Source organism: Strongylocentrotus purpuratus, unplaced genomic scaffold, assembly GCF_000002235.5.
Source record: "Strongylocentrotus purpuratus isolate Spur 01 unplaced genomic scaffold, Spur_5.0 spur5_scaffold_13, whole genome shotgun sequence".
Taxonomy (NCBI): Eukaryota; Metazoa; Echinodermata; class Echinoidea; order Camarodonta; family Strongylocentrotidae; genus Strongylocentrotus; species Strongylocentrotus purpuratus.
The window spans coordinates 25,625,407-25,632,834 of NW_022145598.1; positions in this window are offsets into that span (position 1 = coordinate 25,625,407).

Genomic DNA, 7,428 nt, shown 5'->3' on the forward strand with positions numbered 1-7,428 from the left:
TGTTGCCAACTATAACATTGAATGATTTTATCAAAGAAAACACAAGTATCCATAGTGGAAGCACACAAAAAGGGGAGAAAAAAAATTGAAAAAATGAAGGACTCCTTAACTGTGGAATGTATACACCAATAAGTAGACATTTATTCATAAGTTAATAGGTTAGTGTACAAATTGAATGTAATGAAGTAATCAATTTGTATAAAACTTGTTTGACTAAACAGCAATTAATCTCTTTAAATTTAATGTGTACATGTACTATTACCAATCACTTCAGTTTATAGGAGCACTTCAGTATTGGAGCGCTTTGAGCACCTTGCAGGGTGGATATGTGCGCTATATAAATATCCAGTATTTTTATTATTATTATTATTATTATTATTATAGTAATGTAAATAATAGAGCTTGGACTAAAGAAGTCAATATTTCTCTCTCAATCATGTATGAAATTTAGTATGCAGTCCTTTGACGTGGAAAACACTATCATATCACATCTGAAACATTGTTAATTGACTGCAATTATGATATGAAACTGATTTTGAAATATATCTATATACAGCGTGTATTGTGTACCAGCATATTTTGGTAAACAGGGATTAACGGTAGTGTATCCCTTTGGCAGCCAACATCATATTCTGTAGAAGTTTGCATGAATTAGGAATATGTCAAGTATGTCCTTATTGTGAAATTTAAACGTTAGAAGTGTTCTAATACTCAAATTATGCAAGGAAACCGTTTACTTTCTAGTTTCTAGACTTCACTGTCAGACACTATAATATTGAGTGACTGGCTGTAATTGCCGAAATCAAGCTGATTGAATCTCTGCGTAGCACAAAATGTACAACCATTCGGTACAAGGGTCTGAAAATCAAACTATTTAAATAAACAAGCGCACTCGCTAAATTCGAATTGACAACTAACTGTCGTTATTTTTTTACAAAAAGAGATTATCAAGCCCTTCTGTTTTGAGGGAAGTTCTAAATTTGTATTTGTCAAATGCCTTTGAAATTCAGCAATTTAATTGTGTTGGTCTGCTAATTGGACATAGTAGGCTACCTCTAAAAGGGCTAAAAGAATTGTTGACTGTACCTGCCTGTTAAATTCCCTCCAGTATATACATGGACATATTGAAAATACATATCTCAGTATTTTAAGAAATAATTAATGGAGTGATAAGTATTTCTTGCAGTTTCTTGTTGGCGATTTTTGTTGTAAAATTAAGCTGTATTGCCTTTATGAGATTATTATGCACTTCTTTACAAGGTCAACATTTAAAAGCTGTTTATGTGATGCTGCCCTCTTGTGACTTTTGTTATACATGAAGATATAGTTAAACCTGTCATAACGGCCACCTCTGTATAAAGGCCACCTGTCTATAATAGTGGTCACCTCCATTGTCTTTCTCTAAGAAGAAACATGTGTTGTAGAACCTGTCTAAAAAGGCCACCTGTCTATCAGTGGTTAGTGTTTCCCTTGGGTGACCTTTATAGACAGGTTTTTCACTAGCTGTAGTTCCTTTCTTTCATTGGCTGCATGTAATGTTCAGTACTCTTTTGTAAACTAGAATCTGATGCTGTAAAGTACTTATCTTCCATTATTTAAGCTATTCTATATACGATATAGCCAAAAAAGGTAGTTTTAATAAGCAGTGCACTGAAATACAATATGATGCTGCTAAATATTGTGTTTCAAATTATTTATACATTCACATTCTACATGAGATATAGCAAATTGCACTCAGCAAAAAGAAGAAAGTGGACACTCATTGTTGTTCAAAATGTTCATATTACCCATCAATGAAATTGAATGAAATATATCAAATTAAGGAAAATTTAATATTACACCAATTTTCAAGCGTTGAAATTTCATGCTTGGTTGGGCACATATTTTGTCTGATTTTTTAAAAATTGCAAAATGGGGCATCCAGCGATTGAAATGATGATGAGCTCATCCACCATCTTTGGAGGAGAGTAGAGGCATCTTAACCCTGCTTGTCAAAAGTCAAAACCATGCAGTCCTGAGACTACATACTTACAGCTATACAGAAGTTTCAAATTATATGTTGTATTTGATTTTAACATGTTTTTATTTTTTAGTAGAACTCCTCAAGTTTTTGATTTTATATTTATTTCAAACTACATGTATGCTTTGAGAAAATACCAACTATGCATATGAGTTTTTTTGGTTGATACCAAGTATCTTTAAATTATATTTCTATTAGTTTGCTATTTCAGTATTGTGCTATTTGCAACGTGAAAAATATAGTGTTTATTTCAACGAAAAGTTTTCTTTATCTAATTCTTTGATTATTGAGTATCTACCTAATAGGGATACATTACACAAGCTAAGACTGAGAGAGAGAGAGAGAGAGAGAGAGAGAGAGAGAGAGAGAGAGAGAGAGTGTGTGTGTGTGTGAGCAAGATTGTGTGGAAGAAAGAGAGAGAGAGAGAGAACGAGAGAGAGACGGGGAAAAGAGTGAGACAGAGCAAGACATATAGAGGGAGAGAGAGAGAAGGACAGAAAGATGGAAGGGAGAGCTAAACCTTCAGGTAATGGAGATGGGTAAGAAGATGTAAGAAGTAAGAAATGAGAAGAGAGAAAGAGTGGTGAAAACAAGCTAAAGTGGGGGAGGAGGGTGGAGAAGAATAGAGAGAGAGAGAGAGAGAAAGTGTGGGTAAGATTTTGTGGTGTTTATGTGTAAAAAGGAGAGAGATCGAGGGAGAAAGAGAAGGACAGAATGATAGAAGAGGGAGCTAAACCATGGTGATGGGGGGGGGGGGTAAGTAAGAAGATAGGGAAGAGAGACAGAGTGGTGAAAACAAGCTAAAGTGGGGGGGGGTAGCCTCTTGTCGATGGCCCTCGCGTTGTTGGAGTCCGTAAATTCTGGCGAGCGAAGCGAGTCAGAGAAACCGAGCGCGGTTCTGACTCGCTTCGCTCGCCAGAATTTACGGACTCCAACAAAGCGAGGGCCATCGACAAGAGGCTACGGGGGGGGGGGGGGGCGGGCAAGGATAACCGCAGGGGAAGAGGGTGGAGAAGAAGAGAGAGAGAGAGAGAAAGTGTGGGCAATATTATGTGGTGTTTATGTCTAAGAAAGAGAGAGATCGAGGGAGACGGAGAGAAAGAGAGAGACAGGAAAAAAACGGGTGAGAGAGAGCAAGAGAGAGAGAGAGAGAGGTGACCCTGGGACATTTGCTCAGGCAACTTTTGTGAAAAGCCTTATTTCTCTAAAGATTATCTTCTTTATTTCTTCAGGGTTTATGATTGGGTTGCGAGGATTAGTTGGATGTGAAAGGGTCCAGGGTTGCAGTTCCAGTGCACCTAATCATGGAACAATATTGTACCCAGAGGATGTGATGAGCAATCATGAGAGAGAGAGAGAGAGAGAGAGAGAGAGAGAGAGAGAGAGAGAGAGAGAGAGAGAAAGAGAGCGACCTCTACATAATTATTACCAAGGAATCTTATTTGAAAACAATTGGGTTTTTTAAAAGTAAAAATTGGTTTTGAAGAAGGGGAACCTGACACACAGAATGTTTTAAAGATGTGCAGAAATCACACAGGGATTCTTTTTGTCAAATTCAAGTGTTAAATTAAAGCTTCATTTTCACGTTACTCTTTAGCTCATTAGTATAGTTACATTAGAAAAAAAAGGAACACATAATATATAGAAGGCCAACAATATAGAAACTCTGGGAAAGCAACGAAGTTTGTTACAGGATCTCAAATTTCAAGCTATTATAATTGGACTCTTAATGACTACAAATTCACTAAACAAGACAAATAAAAGAAATAACAAATGGTAGAAAGTTATTAAACAGGCATCAATAATAATCAAGAACTTAGATTATGATTGTCCAATACACACAATTAATTATGTACAACTACAACCGCATTTTCATGAAAATAAAGAAAATATTATTGCTTGATTTTCTTCACTCATTTTTAGCTCTATCTTACTGAAAACCCATTTCTTGAATGTACAATCTTAGCACAGACAATTATGTTGATAAGCTTGTTTAATTTGAACTATTTAAACCTCGATTCCTCCATTGTTACATAAAACAAATACAATGGATGAAAGAAGAACATCAACGGTCCTAGAGAACAATCAAACATAATATATTTACATAATTATCTACATATTGACATATAAGGATTACAAAAAAGGGATTTCCCCTTCAATTTCCCTGGATGGGGAGGGGAGCATATTCTGAGATGGGGGGAGCGCTAGCTTGCCACGCAAATTTCAAGCTATTATAATTGGACTTTTAATGACTACAAATTCACTAAACAAGACAAATAAAAGAAATAACAAATGGTGGAAAGTTAAACAAGCATTACTAATAATCAAGAACTTGAATCTTGATTGTCAAATATGAATGTACAACCGAATTTAATGAAAATAAAATCAGTTTTAGCTCTATTACTGAAAACCCATTTGTGATGTAAAGATGACGTAATGGTATCGAAATAAAAACCAGTTGGATATGGTTTTTGGACAAGAAGCAAGAGATAATTCATTGCCCGGCAATCTGAACTGTATTTGAAACAGAGCATCCAACATTCCTGATATTTAATAGTATACTGTCAATGAAAAAATATAACTAAAAAACCCCATGAAGCTCAGAGTTTATAGGCATTTGATAAGGGTCAGATGAGCATATTATTTTGATACCTTATTTGTGACACTTGCATGCAGGTCACTAATCGGAGTGGGGTCCAGGGGGCGAAGCCCTCAGAAGCTCAGCGGTTTTAGGCATTCAATTACGATCAGGTGAGCATCCATGGTGGGGTCCAGGGGCGGAGCCTCCCGAAGCTCAGGTGTTTTAGGCATTTATTTATGGTCAGCTGAGCAACCAGGGGCCCACCTTGGGGCCCTTGGTGGGGTACAGGGGAAGCTCAGGGAAAACCAAACCATTTCAGCAACATTTGTAAATTAGTCACTGGTATCGAATTAGAAATAAACCACGTTTGAATTTTATCGGGAGAGGGGGGGGGGGGGAGACTGCCCCAAGCCCGATTGAGTGAGCATAGTGAATGAAGGGGTTAAGGTGACGAAAGTGAATACCCCTCACAGGTTTTGAAGTTTTGTTGTATTACAAAATTATATTCCTAAGCAAAAATACAGTATGAAACAAACAATGTACTTTTTCACACTTCACTTTTCTACAATATTAACTTGTACATTTTGAAGGATGTTATGCGAGGGAGCATAGCTCCAGAGCCAGGAGATTTTTGCATTTTTATTTGTCTAAACGCTGCACTCTTGGGCCCTGCAAAACCTAATCGTGTGTTGCAGTCTTTAGTCAGTATTTGCTGTACATTATTTTTTTGCACTTTTTCAAATTTTCCGGGGGGGGGGGGGGACGAAAAAAAAATCGAGGGGGGCGTCCCCCCGTCCCCCCCCCCCCCCCCCCCCCCCGGGATCGCCGCCCCTGGTTAGCCCATATTGGGCTTGAATAGACTTGAATTTGAAAGACCCTTTGTTTCACCTCGCGAAGTTTGGGCGCTTCCATATGAGAAGTAAAACCCTGCCCATCATTGAATTCATGTTGTAAAGTTGTTTACAGACTGGGAAAGGATAGCATGGGAGTGTACAGAGTGAATAAAAGGAAGAAGGTAGTACTGAAAATGTAAAAAAAACTGTTTTAACCTGGCAATAAGGGACTCTTGAATGTAGTTTAAAAATTGGGCATGGCTTTGGGGCTAACGCTACCGGCCGCCGGCTACGCTACGATGACGACCGCCAGCAAGCTGACGACCCTGACCCCCCCCCCCCAAAAAAAAAAGACCCCGAAAGGGGCTTTTTTCCTAAACTCAGCTGCTCCCCCCTCACATTAGGCTCTTTTTTTTCTTCTTTTGAGGAATCCATTGACATATTGTGCTTTAGAACCCTTTCCCATACATCAAAAACACCAACAATGATTATTTTATCACACCAAAATTGGAAAAATGATTAACTTTTAAAATCTTTTTTGGCTTAAAAAAAATACACTAGCTGGGGATCGAACCCGATACCTTCCACTTATTTTGTACCATTATTATTAATCTCGATGTAATTTAGTAATGTAAAAGGCATTATTTATTCCCATTAGTAGCGTACGCAGGATTTTTCCAAGGAGGGGGTTAACATTTTTAAATCGGGCCGAAAATTTCGCAACGACTCAGCCAGCCGCTGAATAAGTGGGGGGGGGGGGGGTGGGGGTTACCTTGGGTTAACCCCAACCCCCCCCCCTCCCCCTGCGTACGCGCCTTATTCCCATGCTCACTGTCTCCCACGAGTTTGGAATAGAAATAGGGTCGAGCTGTGGGGATCATCTAAATTTGGTAATCATAAAACATATATATGTACATTGTCTTACTATCAATTGAATATATATTTACATTTTATTTTCTTCTTTTTATTTGAAAAGAAAAGGGGAAAAAACGGTATAAAGTATTATACAAAGTAATATAATTTATTCTCATCCCTGTATTATATTTCAGGTGAGACATGCAGCAGTATGTTAATTTGTGTCACTCCTGGTTATTGTTATCTTTACTCGATTATCTATGTTACACTATAAGGCCTAAACAAAAAAGATGTTGTATTGCCCTTTGCGACCCAAAAATCTTGACATCTACGGTCGTCTTTAAAAAAAAATGTACTAGCATTCAAAATTGAGAAATATCAGCCCAAAGGGGGAGTAAATAAAAGAGAAAGATTTCCGACCGACCGACCGACCGACCCATGTTTTGGCACCTAAAGGGCAATACAACATTTTTGTTTTAGGCCTAACTTTGAAATTTATTATCCAATGTACACAAATTGAGAATGATCCTATCTGTTTGAATTGAAATCAATAAAATTTGAATTTGAATTTGAATTTGTAACATGTAAGAGTAGTGGTGATGCAGATTTTTTGTTCTCCTGCTCCCCCAAACGTTTTTGCTCATTAAGCCACTGAATTTCCACTTGTTTGAACTTACCATGGAAGTTGTCATTTCATTTTTCAAATTGCAAGAGCTTCAAGGGGGCTTCGCCGCTTCGAACCCGACCCCCACTGACACTGTACTACTTTAATATTCCTTCCGACGGGCTGACCCAACCATTAAAAGGTCCTAGAAATAAAAAAAGATGGGAAGGGGGAGGGGAATAGGGTAACACAAAGAACTATACCCCCCCCCCCCCAATGGCCCCCTCTCTCTCTCTCTCTCTCTCTCTCTCTCTCTCTCAATGTGTGTGTCTCTCTCAATGTCTCTCTCTCTCTCTCCTTCTCTCTCCCTCTCTCTCTCTCTCTCTCTCAATGTCTCTCTCTCCCTCTCTCTCTCTCTCTCTCTCTCTCTCTCTCTCTCTCTCTCTCTCTCTCTCTCTCTCTCTCTCTCTCTCTCTCTCTCTCTCTCTCTCAATGTCAATCTCTAATTTTAGGCTTGTCAAGTGATCCAGTGAGT